The sequence below is a fragment of the Uranotaenia lowii genome, chromosome 3 (assembly GCF_029784155.1).
Source record: "Uranotaenia lowii strain MFRU-FL chromosome 3, ASM2978415v1, whole genome shotgun sequence".
Taxonomy (NCBI): domain Eukaryota; kingdom Metazoa; phylum Arthropoda; class Insecta; order Diptera; family Culicidae; genus Uranotaenia; species Uranotaenia lowii.
Genome location: NC_073693.1, coordinates 359,145,668 through 359,163,959, shown reverse-complemented (window position 1 = coordinate 359,163,959; position 18,292 = coordinate 359,145,668).

Below are 18,292 nucleotides of genomic sequence, written 5' to 3'. Positions count from 1 at the left end.
TGACGAAAACGTCAAAAGAGACCGAAACTCGACCCACAAAGAAAACGCACTCCAAGTTTTCCTGGCTGGTCTAAAAGAACCAATTGGAGGAAATGTGCGAGCAAGGCAACCTAGAACAATTAAACAAGCTTTTGACACTGCTGTTGAAGAGAGAAATTACCTAAGTAAAAGTGGATTAAACAGACCAAATCTCCCAGCACGTCCCCCTAGACCTATGAATTTCCAATTTCCTCCGCCAACATATAGGCATAATTCCCCAATGCATCCTTCTCATCGACCAATGCCGTATGTACAACACTCTCAAAATCCGAATTATACACCGCAATTTATGTCACGTAATAATGACATAGCAAACCCCCGAACACCGAGAGCTCTCCCAGCTCCGGAAACGGTAAATGCTAACAGATCCATCAGATCTAAATTTGTCAACTACATTAACAGACCACAAAACTATCCACAAAGACAACCATTTCCACAAAAGAATAGGTTTGTGCCCGCAGTACCCCCAAGACAAGCAAACATTAATGAATTGAGGAACATAGAACAACAACAGCAAGATTGTTACGAAAACTATTTTGATTATTACCCTTCCACGAGTTATAATCAAGAAAATTATAACACATACTCTTTAGAAACAGAACACCCAGAAAATTTGGCCGACAACCTAAATTTTCAAGTGGAGACGTCATCGACGTTTCCAAGGTAAAGTCGAATAATTGTATACCATATGTGCAAATACCATCGATTCAAGGCTTTCACCTAAAATTACTCATAGATACGGGCGCTAATAAAAATTATATTTGTTCAAGACTCGTGAAAAAATCATTTCCGTTGAAAATCCCAACCGTTGTATCGAACGTTTCAGGCACACACGCCATCGATCGATACGTAAATTTTAACCCATTCCCAGATCTAACGGGAAAAACATTTAAATTCCATATATTTGACTTTCACAAATTTTTCCATGGTCTCATAGGCTATGAGACGCTTCAAGAACTTCAAGCAAAAATTAACACCATAGACAACTCCTTATTTGTGCTTGGTACAAAGTTACAGATGCACAAGAAATTCCCGGAGCCATTTTCGAAAAAAAATCTCCGGCGAATCAATATATAATATAGAAATACCAGTATCCGAGTCATCTGGTGATTTTTTATTAGAAGAAGATATAAATCTTTCTCCTAATGTGTTCATTTGTGCCGGACTTTACCAAGCAAAAGAACACAAAGCAAACGTTGTCCTTCGAAATAATTCAAAAGAAAACCAACTTGTTAAACTAGATTATCCTCTGGAGATAACAGTTAACAACTTTGAACAAAAATTAACTGAAAATGAACTTAATATCATGGAACTATCGAATGACACAAATCGCCTAACGGAACTGATTGATCAGCTTCGCCTTGATCATCTAAACACCGAGGAAAAGACTAATTTGCTGAAGGTCATTAAAGAAAACCAAGATGTTTTCCATTTAGAAAATGAACCTCTCAGTGCCACAAACGCTGTGAAACACAAAATTTTAACAACTGATGAATTGCCTGTATATCAGAAAAGCTACAGATATCCTCATTGTCACAAAGAGGAAGTCTGCAAGCAAATACAAAAAATGTTAACTGAAAACATAATAAGACCATCATCATCTCCATGGAACTCTCCAATTTGGGTCGTGCCAAAGAAGTTAGACGCTGCTGGCACTCAAAAATGGAGAATTGTCGTAGACTATAGGAAATTGAACAACAAAACTATAGACGACAAATTTCCAATCCCGAACATATCAGACATCCTGGACAAGCTAGGTAGAAGTAGATACTTCACCACGCTTGACTTAGCGTCCGGTTTTCATCAAATACCAATGGATGAAAAAGATATACAAAAGACTGCCTTCTCCACAGAAAATGGCCATTACGAGTACCTTAGAATGCCCTTTGGACTCAAAAATGCTCCGGCCACATTTCAGAGGACTATGAACGCAGTCTTAACAGGACTGGCAGGAGTAATCTGTCTCGTCTATATGGACGATATAATTGTTTTCAGTTACAGTCTTCAAGAACACTGTAATAACCTCGACAGAATCTTCACAGCTTTGAAAAAGGCAAATTTGAAAATTCAACTCGACAAGAGTGAATTTCTAAAGAAAGAAGTGTCATTCTTGGGACACGTAGTGAATGAAGATGGTGTCATGCCGAACCCCGAAAAAATTCATGTAATAAAATCTTGGCCGGTACCCAAAACAGAAAAAGATATAAAATCTTTTCTGGGAACTATCGGTTACTATAGGAAGTTCATTAGAGATTTCAGTAAAATCACAAAACCTCTAACACAATGCCTCAGGAAACATGAAAAAGTCCAACATACTCCTGAATTCTTGAAAGCTTTTCAAAAATGCAAAGAAATTCTTGGGAGTAGCGCAATTCTAGCTCACCCAGATTTCACCATCCCATTCATTCTGACAACAGACGCTTCCAAGTATGCCATTGGAGCAGTCTTGTCACAAGGAGCAATAGGTAGAGACAAGCCCATCGCTTTTGCTTCAAGAACTTTGAATAAAAGCGAAGAAAACTACTCTACTATTGAAAAAGAATTATTGGCCATCTACTGGGCCACAAAATATTTCAGACCCTATCTGTTTGGCAACAAATTCATCTTATTCACTGATCATAAACCTCTTACTTGTGCCGTTAATTTAAAGGATCCTTCTAGCAAAATTGCTAGATGGATGATAGCCTTACTAGACTACTCCTACGATATCAGATATAGAGCTGGAAAGCAAAACGTAGTTGCTGATGGTCTATCAAGAATCCATCAGGAACTAAATATTAATGAAGACGTTAACGAAGACATTGACGAACCCTCTTCCGATGCAGCCACCCAACATTCAGCTGATACAGACGATTCAGAATTCATCCCCTGCACCGAAAGAGCTGTAAATTCGTTCTCAAACCAGATTATCTTGGAAATTGGAGAAAACGAAAATGAAGTTACCGGAAGACAAATATTTCCAAAAATCCTCAGACATACATTCACAAAATTAAATTACGGGGTACCGACAATTCTAAGAATTTTCAAAGAATTCATGGATCCCAAAAGAGCAAATTGCATATACTGCCCTGAAAAACTTATAAATTCAATTCAGATAGTATATAAAAACTATTTCTCCCGTGTCAAAACATTCAAGATCTTTATTTCCCAAAAACTCTTAACAGACTTGCAAACAGAAGAGGAGCAAAATGAGGTCATCAATAACACCCACAATAGAGCTCATAGAGGCATAGAAGAAAATTTTTCTGCTATTTCTCAAAAGTATTTCTTCCCTAAAATGAAAAATAAGATACGAAAGCACACGATTCTTTGCGAAACTTGTAAAATCGCAAAATACGAGAGACATCCATATAAAATAAGTTTGGCTCAAACACCAATTCCGAACAAACCATTGGACATAGTACACATCGATATATTTATCTGTAGCCCGAATATATTTTTAACGGCTGTAGATAAACTATCAAAATTCGGAATGCTTATTCCAATAAAATCAAGATCAATCCCAGACATACAATCGGGAATAACCAAATTAATATCCAACTATGGCCTGCCGAAGCTCATAGTCAGTGATAACGAACCAGCCATACGATCGATTGAAGTTCGAGGTATGCTGGAAGAATTAGGCATCGAAACTTATTTCACTCCCTCCAACAAAAGCGAGGTCAACGGGATTGTTGAACGATTTCACTCGACACTCAGTGAAATTTTTCGATGCATAAAACCAAATCACGAAGGACTGACTAAAAAAGAAATATTTCGTATCAGTACTGGGCTTTATAATGATACCATCCACTCCTCAACCAAAATGCGTCCCAGAGAAATTTTCTACGCTATTAAAGAAGGCGATAGAAGATCTCTGGACATGGAAGAAATTATCGAAAAGAGAGACAAATTATACGATGAAGCCACGATGAATCTCCGAAAGAAACAAAAACGAGACTTAGAATTCCACAACAGAAACTCAGAACCAGACCCAATCCTTGAACCACAAGAACCCGTTTTCATCTCGCGCCAAGGAATAAAAAGCAAGGCGAAAGATAAGTATCGGCACCATCTTGTCCGGAGGAACCACCGAAAAACCTTCATAGACGACCAAGGAAGAAGGATCCACAAGACAAAGATAAGGCGGCAACGGAACTAATTTTCATTTCTATCTTTTCAGCCATGACCCCATTTAGCGAAACAAAACTTAAACATTCCTCCATTACAGATTGGCCCTTGACGTTAAAGCAGAGGTTACAATCACGGATCTAACCAGACATGCCGGAATAATCGCATTCGAGGAAGAAGAGGCAAACATCATGATATCACAACACTTGCACCTACACGTAGTTGACCTAGACGAATTTAGGTCAAGCTTTGTAAACATTCAGTACGCACTAAAGCTTTTCGAACAACAAAATTCGACCAAAGAATTCCATAAAACACTTGACATTAGAATGAAACAACTTTCGGATAACTATTATCGACTAAGACCAATCCGACCCAAACGAGGAATTCTTAACCCACTCAGAACTTTTATTAAATCATTAACAGGTAATTTAGACGACAACGACTTACAACTCATTAAACAAACGCTGGACGAATCAAAAACAAAAACCAATAAATTAATAGAAAACGATCAAAGACAAATCCGTATCAACGACGAATTCCAATCTAAAATTAACGAAATAATTAATCACGTAAATGATCAACAAATTCAAATTCTGCGTAAAATTTCTAGCATAGTTAACAGCCTTCATAATCCAAATGATATTATATTAAAAGGAATAGTTCACGACTTAATACTTAACATGGATCTTCTCAACAATCAACTCAAAGACATATTCGAATCGATCCAATTAACAAGAATAGGCATTCTCCCAAAGGCATTATTGTCAAATACCGAAACAAAATTTGCATTAGATAGACTTACAGAACAAAATATTGTTATAAACAACCCAGATCAAATATATGAATTTATTAACGTCGAAACGAATCACAAAGGATCAAAAATTATATTTATAGTCAAAATCCCAATTTTTCTCCAAGGAACATTCAAATACATCAGATACGAAACTATTCCTACAGAAAACAAAGTAATATCAACTCCATTCAATCTAGCCATTGTAAATTCAGGACTAACATTTGCCTCAAAAACTGAATGCAACATTATTGAACAATATCGAATTTGTAATAGACAGGAGCTTACTAACATAACAGGCGACGGTTGTATCCACAACGTACTTCACGGAGACGACGCATCCTGCACATACATCAATCATCGAGCCCTCATGGACATCAAAATTATCGACAGCCACACCCTGCTGATAAAAAATGCGATAAAACCTGTACAATTACACTCAAACTGCAACATCAAAAATCGGATGGTAACAGGAACGATACTGATAAATTACCCAAATTGTTCCCTGATCATAAACGGAGCCAAATATGAAGACGAAAAAACGACATCCAATCATGAAGTCAAAATTGTTCCGACCATTGGAGTGGATTTCAAAACAACATCGATCCTGGACCAACCAGACCTGGAAAGAATGGCCTCGCTTCACATCGAAAACCAAAACCACATCGAGTCATTGAGGAAGGAGCACACCCAGCTACAACACACTACTACAGGATTCCTTACCTTACTGGCGATCCCAATTGTTGGACTGATAATCTGGAACAAGAGGAAAAACAACATCTTCCCGGAGAAGGTAAAAGTTCAAAATAATTCCCCAAACAAAACATCTTCTTTCTCCACAGAAAACCAACTAGCCTCAACATCCACAATTTACACTGAGATTCACCTCGAGAAACAACCCGATTGTCATCTTTAGCATTGGTTACACAAGCGAAAACATCAACGGAATCATCAGAAAATTAGACGGAATAGCAAGCTTCATTACACGCAACAATGATTTGAGATGAACCTCCGATTAAGAAAATTAGCAACCATCCAGCTAAATCAAACAAAGATTCAAGATGCATCTTTCGAAAAAGAGATAGCAATCAACAGATTCGGGACGAATCTTTTCATAGGGGGAGAGCAGTTAACAACGCAACCCGGTTCTATCCAAAACCGTGGAACCCAACCGCATGGAACAACATACGCCAAAATTGCATCAACACATTGTCCTACTCCAAAGTCAAATCGAACATAGTCAACAACAACAGGAGAAATACACACGCCGTAGTTGCAGACCTAGCGTCAGCACATTCCGCATCAAAGTCCGATCGAACATCGTCCGATCGTCCTAGAACGTGCACCGGATAGAAACGCTCAGGTTACCTGGCCTACCTGAGAAACAACCAAGAACGGACAGGAACGGACAAGCATCGAACGAGCACCTGGGAACTGCCGGATAAGCACAATCGTGCGCCGCCGCCTCGATAGGGAGTTTAGCTTAGGTTTACGATAGAAAATAAAATCAGTCTTTAGTTTAACTTCAAATTGTTCGGTTGTTATTTTTTAAAAACGTATCCGCGATCCCGAAACGTTTAACTTATATATATATATATATATATATATATATATATATATATATATAAATATATATAAATATATAAATAAATATATATATAAATATATATATATATATATATATATATATATATATATATATATATATATATATATATATATATATATATATATATATATATATATATATATATATATATATATTTTTTTTTTTTTATTTACAGGTAGCTTTATTAAGGCATTTAACTCATAAAGTTTTTTTTTTGCCGAGTATTCACTTTCACTTTTATGTGGTGTTAGTAAGAGGGGGGCCGTAATCGTCGCGGCTACTCAACTGTTAATTGATTAACTAAGAGGGAGGGAAAGAGGATTGTGTAGGGTCACTCTCGAGAACAGATTTCCGTCTTTGGTCGGTGGTGGCTTCCTGTAGCGTGGTTTCGTAAGCTACCGCAGGTATTGTGTTCCTGGCCAGCCTTCATTCCGGTGTTATCGAACCGGTCGGACGAGAGGTTGTTCTAATGAATAGACGAAAAGAGCATTAGATAGAGTAAAGACAGAGAGGAAGAGGACTAAACGACCAAGTCAGACATTTTAAGATATTTGTATATAGGGTACAAATATTCAAGATCTAAGTTTGCCAAGATGTCTCGAATTGGAACCCCAGGTAGTTTACTTCGGGCCCTAAGGGTATCCAGTAGCCAAGCCCTCGATCGATCAAACCGTTCACACGTCCACACAACATGATCAATGTCGTGGTAGCCATCCCCACAAACACAAACATTGCCTGTAACTAGTTGTATACGAAACAAATGCGCGTCAAGCCGGCAGTGATTTGACATGAGCCGAGAAACCACGCGAATGAAATCGCGACTCATGTTAAAATGCTTAAACCATGCCTTCGTCGGAACCTTAGGGATAATCGTATGGAACCAACGTCCCTTTGTGCCATTATCCCAGCTAGACTGCCAAGCGTTAATCGCTAAAGTGCGAGGTATTGAAAAATATTCATTGTAAGTTATTATCCTCTCAAAAATTTCACCTTGTAACGCGCCCACCTTAGCCAATGAGTCCGCATTCTCATTGCCTTGAATAAGACAATGAGACGGGATCCAAGCTAAGGTAATCCTGTACGAATTTTCGATCAAAGCGCCCAATATCCCTGAAATTTCCAGCAAAAAATGGGAAGAGCGCTTCATCAGTTTCATCGATCGAATCGCCTCAACGGTGCTGAGACTATCCGAATAGATGAAATAGTGGTCTACGGGCAGTGTGCGAATGTGTTCCAAGCTACAATAAATTGCGGCTAATTCAGCAACGTAAACGGAGCATGGCTCTCGAAGCTTGAACGAAGCTTCAAAGCGCTCATTGTACACTGCGAAACCAGTCGCGCCGTCGATTCTAGAACCATCAGTAAAGAACATTTTTGTAGGGTCAATTTCACGTACTTTTGATGCAAAGATTGAAGGAATGACGTGGGGTCGGACGTGATCTGGTATTCCACGGATGTCAGCGGTCATGGACAGATCGAATCTTATCAAGGAACTGCTAATCGGGTAAAAGTGACTCGTGTCCGAATTTAATAAAGAAGGATTTATTTCTAATTGACTAAAAGTTTCATAATTGTTTAGGGGAGAATGAGGATACTTGATCCCTGGGGATACTTGATTCCTTAGCTATACCTCGAAACTGGAATGTCTTACAAAGATCAAATGTTCTAGAAAAATGTGCCAAAATGAGCAAAATAACAATGCTTGTAGTTTAAAAATTTTAAGCAAAATAATTGTTTGAGTAATTGAACTTTGTTTGAAAAATTTCACAAAATGAAACTGGAAGATCTTTTTTCATCACTTTAAAATGTTCCTTACATGGGAAAATTATGAAAAAAATATTTGTTCCAATGTATCAATCGTTCGAGCGTAAAATGAACCTCATAATGCCATATTTTCAAAGCAATGGAAAACTCTCAACTTTTTTCAGAAAAAGTTTTCTAAAATGTTAATTATGGGTACAATTGATCCCCTAGAGTTGGGTACAGTTGATCCCCCTTCCAAACGGCATATTCTTCTTCTGAATTGATCGTTATGATTGCTGGTATCGAAATTACTAATATTTATCCAAAAACTAATATTTATCAAACAATTGTCTGAAGAAAACAGCAAAAATAATTAATTTTCTCTTAATTATAAAAAATAGCGCCTTTAAGTATGCAATGTTATTAGCGTTGAGACAAAGTTATAGAATTTTCTTCTTATGTCTGCTATAAATTGTGAAATGAGAAAAAACATGACTAAAATAGTCAATTAACATTCTATCTTGGGGTTTTGTTTAATTTTTATACAAAGATTAGGGCTTCCCGAATAAAAGATCAAGTCTCCTTCAATAGGGGATCAAGTCTCCCCTAACTTCAGAAAAATCGCAATTTTTTTACTGCCACGAAAATGCTTCTAGTTCATCAACGGGTTCAAGTATCGTTCTAATTTTTGGAGAATAGAAACTTGAAGTTACAAGCTGTCAGAAAATGTCAAAGACGGCGAGTTGCCAAATTTTTCTAAAAAGATTTGGTGAAAATAAGAAAAGGGGATCAAGTATCCCCACTCTCCCCTACATATTTTACTAGCGGATTAATATTCATAAGCCTTTCCAAATTTTCTATCACCAAAGGATTCATAGTAACACTTCGAATTAGGAAACGTAGCGATAAATCGAAGAACCGATTTTTCAACGGCATTATTCCCGCCAGTACTTCGAGACACATCGTATGTGTCGACTGCATACAACCCATGGCAATACGCAAACAACGATACTGTATTCGTTCTAGTTTAATCAAGTGGGTTTGCGCGGCGGACCCAAAGCAAAAGCTTCCGTATTCTATGACCGACAGTATCGTTGTTTGGTATAACCTGATGAGGTCCTGTGGATGAGCACCCCACCAGGTTCCAGTATTCGTTCGAAGAAAATTGATTCTCTTTTGGCATTTTTGAGTCAAGTACCTAATATGTTTTCCCCAGAGGCATTTAGAGTCGAACCAGACACCCAAATATTTAAAACTAAGAGATTGAGTTAGAGTTCTACCCATCATAAGGAGCTCTATTTGAGGAGGGGAATGCTTCCTTGAAAAAACTACTAACTCGGTTTTACTAGTCGAAAACTCGATGCCTAGATTCCTGGCCCAATGTGATAAATTATTTAGAGTTTCTTGTAACGGAGGTTTAATTTGAGTGCCTTTTTTACCTGTGATATGAACAACACAGTCATCCGCAAGCTGTCTTAGCGTACAATTTTGTGCCATACAAGCATCGATTTCTCGGACATAAAAGTTGTATAGCAGGGGGCTTAAACATGAGCCTTGGGGTAGACCCATGTAACTAATTCGTTCAACTTTGGTTTCTCCATGACTAAAATGCATGATTTTTTCAGACAACAGGTTATAAAGAAAATTATTCAATATTGGTGAAAGTCCGCAAGAGTTAAGATTACTAGATAGCACTTCTATGGACACCGAATCGAATGCCCCTTTGATGTCCAGAAATACTGCCCCCATCTGCTCTTTTTGGGCAAACGCCAATTGAATGTCTGATGAAAGTAATGCTAGACAGTCGTTCGTACCCTTTCCTCTACGGAATCCAAATTGTGTACTTGACAAGAGATTGTTTGATTCAACCCATTTATCCAGCCGAAAGAGAATCATTTTTTCGAGTAATTTCCGGAGACACGAGAGCATTGCGATCGGCCTATACGAATTGTAATCAGAAACTGGTTTTCCCGGTTTTTGGATGGCGATAACTTTCACCTGTCTCCATTCATGCGGCACAATGTTCATCTCTAAACACTTATTGAATAAATTCAACAAGCGTTTCTTAGCGGTATCTGGCAGATTCTTCAACAAGTTGAATTTGATTCTGTCCAGTCCGGGAGCGGAATTGTTACATGACCAGAGCGCAAGTGAAAGTTCGACCATCGAGAATTGATCCTCCGTTTCGGAACTATTCTCTGTATCCCGATAGTTTTTCTGAGCTGGTACTGCGTCTGGACAGACCTTTTTCGCGAACTGTGTCAGCCAACGACTCGAGCTTTCCTCACTTTCGTTCGAAGGTGTATGATTTCGCATGTTTCGAGCTGTTCTCCAAAGCGTGTGCAGTGACGTTTCTCGAGATAACCCATCTACGAATCGCCGCCAGTACCCACGTTTCTTGCCCCTGATCAAGTTCATGAACTTGCGTTCCAAGGACAAGTAACGTTGGAACTTCTCTGGCAATCCAGTTCTGCGAAACTCAATAAACGCCTTGCATTTTTCACCTCGCGCGCGTGAGCAGTCTCCATCCCACCATGGAGTGGGAGGCCGTTTCTGTATCGTCGAGCTTTCATTCCGTCTGACCTGTGCCCCGATTGCACAGTCCACAATTGTCCCGGAAATAAAACTGTACTCTGCCTCCGGAGGCAGTTCATCCGTTGAGTCGATGGCTTCAATGACACCTGATGCATACTTTTTCCAATCTATATTCTTTGTGAGGTCATAAGGAATATTGATCTCTTCGGGTGGACTACGACCACTGGTGATAGAAATATTGATAGGCAAATGATCGCTTCCCTGAGGGTCTTGGATTACCTTCCACGTACAATCCAAGCTCAGAGAGGAAGAAGCTAAAGAAAGGTCTAAAATACTATGCTGTGATTGGGATCCATTAATTCGAGTCACTTCCCCATTGTTTAAGACAGTCATGTTGAAGTCGTCGCACAGCTCATATATCATGTTAGCACGATCATCATCACGTGAGCTACCCCAGCCCACGCCATGGGAGTTGAAGTCTCCCAGAACTAGTCGGGGTTCTGGAAGATGTGAAATAATATTCGCCAATTGGTTCCCGCTCACGCTTGAATTTGGCGGAATATATACCGAGGCTAGGCAAAGGTCTTGGCCTTTAATTCTAGCTTGGCAACTGACGACTTCAATACCTGGAGATGGTTGTAGTGGAATACGATAGAAAGAGTGGCATTTCTTGATCCCCAAAAGAACGCCACCTCCTCTTTGCCCATCTCGATCCTGGCGAATAATATTGTGGCTATGGAAGTTGAAATCAGTGTTTGGAGAGAGCCAAGTTTCGCATAAGGCGAACACATCACAATTCAAATTGTGTACCAATACTTTAAAGGAGTCTAATTTTGGTAAAATACTTCTGCAGTTCCATTGCAATACAGAAACAATTTCTCTTACCTCAGTGGACGAGTTATTCATCAAAAGAAATTGCTTCTGCGATGAGGGTCATAGTACAAGCTTTCTTTTTCAAGACTTCTCTCAAAAGAGGTAAACATATTAATCATAGTCCTCCAACCTGCTGGTACACTGAAAAAGTCCAAGATGAACGCAACAATTTCCGAAAATTTCATCTTACCATCAGATGAAAAGCTGGGCAAACTGTTCGACGATGGATCAGATGCAGTTTCTCTGGGAATTGTTGCATTCCTGTTAGCTACTGATGGTCCTGAATTCTGAAGGGAAGTCTGGGGTTTTGACTTACCAGAAAGTGGAGGGAAGTCCTTCGGGGACGGATTAAAACCCGGAGGTCTCTGAATAGGAGGGGTAGAATAACTATTTCCACTTTGAGGATTTTTTGTTTTATTAACTTTGCTGGCAGCTGATCGGGGTTGTGTGTTAGTTGTGCGTTTCCTTTTGGAGCCTGTGAAACATTTTTTTTAACAAATGGCCCAGCTGATGTTCCTTCACATGGATCCTCCCCTTCGGATTCATACTCACTTAGAAGGCCAAACTGGTTCTCTGAGACGATTGGCAAAGACTTCATCAGCATGTCTCTATATGATTTCTTAGAGCGGGTTTTTAAAGAAGTCTTGATTTTTTCCCGGCGCGATATGTACTTCGGACACGCCGAGAGAGCATGAGATTCCTCGCCTGTGCAATACAAACACTTGCTTAATGCTTGTATTTCACACGAAGCTTCCGCATGCTTCTCCCCGCACTTAGAGCAGCGTGCCTGATTGCAACAGTAGGCGGCCGTATGATCCAACTGCTTGCAATTCTGGCAGAACATGACCGAAGGCACATAAAGTCTCACAGGTAGACGAACCTTCCCGATCGCAACGTAATCAGGAAGTGCAGTGCCGGAAAAGGTAACCCGAAAAGAGTTCGACAGGGAAAATGTTCTCTTTTCCCCCTCGCCTGATGCTGATTTCAGCTGACGCGCGTCCAGCACCTTGACCGTGGGGAGACCAGGGTCTTTGAATCGGCCAACCCCGGATTCCATTAGGTCATCGACGGTCAAACCCTCTTCGGTTACCACTCCGTCGATTTCCACGTCACGAGCGGGAACGTATACGCGGTATTCGATCGTAAACTTCGGGTCACAAGCAATGGCATTTGCTTCCTTCAGGCTACCAACAACAATGCGCATCTTGTGCGGTCTCATCGGCTGGTAGCTGATTACGGAAGGGTAAGAACGATCAAGGTCCCGGGCGATTGAAATCACATTGGGTGATTTCCCATTAGTTTTGGACCGGATGTAAACTACCCAAGGTCCCGTTGATTCAGGTTGGTAAACCCGACGGCGAGGGGCAGTTTGAGGCAACTCATTATCTTTTTCAACGGGGGAGTTTGCTTGAGGGGTTGATGCTAGCGTGGAGTTTCCAAACACAAAAGGCATTTGTGGGAAAAGGGTCTTTGGGAGATGAGAAGGGTCATCTTCCGTGTCCGTGAGGTACATCGGGTGGTCTTGTAATGTTTCTTTGGAAACAATTTCATCGGAAAGAATTTCCTCGGAAATATCCTCCCGTAAAGGGGGATCTTTGCCCGTCTCGCCGTCGTCATCCATCAGCCGGTGACTTTCCGAACTAATGGGCTCTGGAGGAGATGCAACCGCAATTTAAAATTAAATTAAAAAAAGAAAATTTATATATAATATAAATTTCAAAAAAAAAAAAAAATCTTATAATTTATATAGTAATAATAACGAAAGAGGAAAGCTAAAGAAGAAAACCAAATAAAAAAAAATAAAATAAAAACCCAAAAACTTTTTGGGAAAAAAAAAATGAACCACTCTATTAATGTGGACCACTCTATCAAACCTGATGCCAACAACGTGGTCCTTTGTTTGATGGCGAATGGATGCTGAACCAAGGCTATTGTATTCAGCCGAGGTGATAATTTGCTGGGTGATTTGACGAACCAGCTACACGAGCGTTAGAATTTCACTGCCGTTCTGAACTAAGCTATCCGGTGTAACGGTACATAAGTCCGGATAATTCGGATAGCGGCACTACACGGTAGGTATAAGGGGCAAATAAAAAAAAACTTTTGCCACACACGCGAGAGAAAACAAACTCGACCGTCTCCAGTGAGTGATGCGAAACGAATGATATATATATATATATATATATATATATATATATATATATATATATATATATATATATATATATATATATATATATATATATATATATATATATATATATATATATATATATATATATATATATATATATATATATATATACTAGCTGACCCGGTGTGCTTTGCTACACCTTCCAAAAATTATTAAAATTTGTGGAACCAAGTTTTATAACTTTTCATTTATTTGCACAACATTCTTAATTCAATTTCAAAATCATTTGAATGTTTTTTTCAAAATGAAATGAAACTTTTTTAATTTTTGAAATCTTAATTAACTTTTTTTAATCAGTGTTTTATTCCTTTCTATGACTCTGGATTTCTTTGCCTCATAAATTTATAACTTATGTCAACAAAATTTTTATATATGGAATCTCTGCTGTCCCTTTTTAAATTTGTAGAGGGTATCAAACTATCCTAGAAACATTTTTTGTAACAAAATAATGTCACGGGACACTAATTTTACCTGAGAGACCTTCTCCCCCATTTCTTTTTCCTAGGTAATGGAAGGAAGGCAGGTCTCTTAACATCAGAAAAACACTTCTTGTATACAAATACGATCGCATGTCATATATGGCTCCATTTCGGATAATTTTTTGAGTTATTCAAAAAATGGTTTACCCTCTCCTCACTTTATATCTCTCCCTTCATAATTTTTTGTTCCATTTTCTCGATAAATTATAAAAATATTTAAAAAAATTGTATGAGTGACCTTCTTCCCACTTTTTATCGTTCCACTGAATGGAGGAAGGGGTGCTGAACCACCGTAAACACATTTCTTGTGCTTGAATACCCTCTCCTGCAAATTTTATTTCGTTTACGTTATTAGTTGTTAAGTTATGCTATAAAATTTGTATCGGAGCCCCTCTTCCTACCTACCCCCTACCTGGTAGGAGGAAGTCAAGATCACACATTCCGTATATTCAAATACACTCCCATGCCCAATTCTGTTCCATTTGCTCGATTGTGTGATTGATCCCATATCATATTTGATTCCATTTGTTATATAAGTTCTTGGTTTATGCAAAATAATGGTATGTGACCTCCCGTCTTCCCTATTTGTATCCCTAATTGCAGGAGAAAAAAGTCTCAAATAAGCAAATAACTATGTTACGTATCCAAATACTTTTCCAAGAAAAAATGGCTTCCATTTGCTCGATTGGTTCTTGAGTTATACGAAAAATTGTAAAGGAGCCCCCCTCTCTCCTTCCTATCACGCAACTGGAAGTAGGCAGTAGTACCAAATATTCACAGAAACATTCCTGGTGCCCAAATACCATCCTGACCCAAATTTCGTTCCATTTTCTGGGTAAGTTCCCGAGTGATGTAAAAAATTGTATGTGAGCACACTCCTCCCTTAAGATTTTCCGACTTGAAGAAGGGAGGGTTCTCAAAACGTCATTGAATCATTTCTCGTAATGAAATACCTTCCCACGCCAAATTTTGTTCCATTCGCTCGTTTATTTTTCCAGTTATGCTTAAAATTGTAAAGGATCCCTCTTCCTCCCCCCCTTCTTTCTCTTCACTGGTAGGAGAGAGGGGTACGAAATATTCATAGAACTACTTATCGTACCCGAATATCCTTCCAAGCCAAATAAGGTTTAATTTGCTTGAATAGTTTTTAAGTTATGCAATAAATAAGGGGTTAAAGCCCCCCCCTCTTTCCTGTATCTCCAATAGAAAAAGGGAGGGGTCTGAAATAATTATAGAACTATTTCTCGTATTTCACTACCCTCCCATGCCAAATTTGGTTTCATTAGCTTGATTAGTTCTCTAATTATGTAAAAAATTGTAAGGTAGGCCCCCTCCCCCCTTTCTATCTCCCCACTGGAAGGAGAGAGGGGTACCAAATATTCATGGAACTATTTATCGTATCCAAATACCCTTCCAAGCAATTTGGTTTCATTTGCTCGAATAGTTTTTAATTTATGCATTAAAAAAGGGTAAAAGGTCCCCCTCCCCTTCCTTCCTGTTTCTTCACTGAAAGGAAGGAGGGGTCTGAAATAATCATAGAACCTTTTCTCGTATTCCACTACCCTCCCATGTCAAATTTGGTTCCATTAGCTTGATTAGTTCTCCAGTTCTGTAAAAAATTGTAAGGTAGACCCCCTCCCCCCTTCCTATCTCCCCACTGGAGAAAAGGAGGGGTACCAAATATTCTTAGAAACATTCCTCGTCCCCAAGTACCCACCCATGCCAAGTTTGGTATGATTTGCTTAATCAGTTCTCGAGTTACGAAGACTTATAACTTTTAAACGAAAGACCCCCTCCCCCCTTCCAGGAATAGGGAGGGGTCCCAAACTATTATAGGAACCTTCCCTGGTCTCCAATACCCTCATATGCCAAGTTTCATGCAAATCGATTCAGTAGTTTTTGAGTCTATAGGGAACAGACAGACAGACAGACAGACAGACAGACAGACAGACAGACAGAAATTCATTTTTATATATATAGATATATATATATATATATATATATATATATATATATATATATATATATATATATATATATATATATATATATATATATATATATATATATATATATATATATATATATACAGACCCCGTTCGTTTTTGGCAACACGCCCGAAAATTTTATGTTGCCAAAATCGAATGTTGCCAAAATGGAACGGATTTTTTTTTGTCACTTTTTTATTTTAAATTTTTATTTCAAATTAGTCAAAATTGATCTAAAACCTTATATTAGCATGAAATTTTTCATTTTGGCTCAATTATATTAGTTTTAAGCAGTAAAACATGCAAAAAATTCGTGTTTTTACAGTTTAAAACTATTATAAATAAGCCGAATTGAAAAATTTCATGCTAATATTATGTTTTACATTAATTTTGATTAATTTGAAATGAAAATAAAAAATAAAAAAGTGACAAAAAAAAACGCATTTTTTGGATGTTGCCAAAATCGAACGGTTTTTGCTCGGATGTTGCCAAAATCGAATGTTGCCAAAATCGAACGGGGTCTGTATATATATATATATATATATATATATATATATATATATATATATATATATATATATATATATATATATATATATATATATATATATATATATATATATATATATATATATATATATATATATATATATATATATATATATATATATATATATATATATATATATATAATATATATATATATATATATATATATATATATATATATATATATATATATAAATATATATATATATATATATATATATATATACATATATATATATATATATATATATATATATATATATATATATATATATATATATATATATATATATATATATATATATATATATATATATATATATATATACATATATATATATATATATATATATATATATATACAGTACCGTTCATAATTGTATAGAAATTGGAAGCAAGCGCACTGTCACTTCGACTTTGAACTTCCATAACTTTTTACTCTGATGATATTTTTAGATCAAATTTTTTGCGTTAGATAGATAAACTATCACACTATTATATCACAAAATTTGAGCTTTCTGGAGTTTGTGTGGTCTGAGAAACAGTAATTCTACGAAAATCGGACTTTTTAGACTTTTCTCATTCAAACTGCAATATCTCTGAAACTACGCTTTATTTTTTATTGAAATTTTGCAAAGTGATCGTTGAAATATAAAGCTAGCATGTCTGCAGTTTTCGAAAAGTTCTATCGATGAGATCAAAAGTTACGCGAGGTGCAATATTTCAGGCATGGATCTAGAAGTGCGATTTCTATAGAATTTTGGACGAATGTTTCCATAGGAAAATCATATTCTCTGTTTAACAACTAGTAAATCTACTCCAACCGAAAAATCACAACAATATCGCGAGATTCTGATTTCAAAACACAAATGGATCATTTATTCCATTTTTTCTTTTCTTCATTGCTTTTGCCAGACATTTTTTGTCTGATTGGTGGAGGAAACGATATTGTTTTCATGAATCGTCCAAAATTCTATAGAAATCGCATTCCATGGTTCATGCCTGAAATATTGCACCTCGCGTAACTTTTGGTCTCATCGATAGAACTTTTCTAAAACTTCAGACATGGTAGCTTCATATTTCAACAATCACTGCGCAAAATTTCAATAAAAAAAAGTAGCGTAGTTTCAGAGATATTGCAGTTTGAATGAGAAAAGTCCAAAAAGTCCGATTTTCGTAGAATTACTGTTTCTCAGGCCACACAAACTCCAGAAAGCTCAAATTTTGTGATATAATAGTGTGATAGTTTATCTATCTAACGCAAAATATTTGATCTAAAAATATCATCAGAGTAAAAAGTTATGAAAGTTCAAAGTCGAAGTGACAGTGCGCTTGCTTCCAATTTCTATACAATTATGAACGGTACTGTTATATATATAT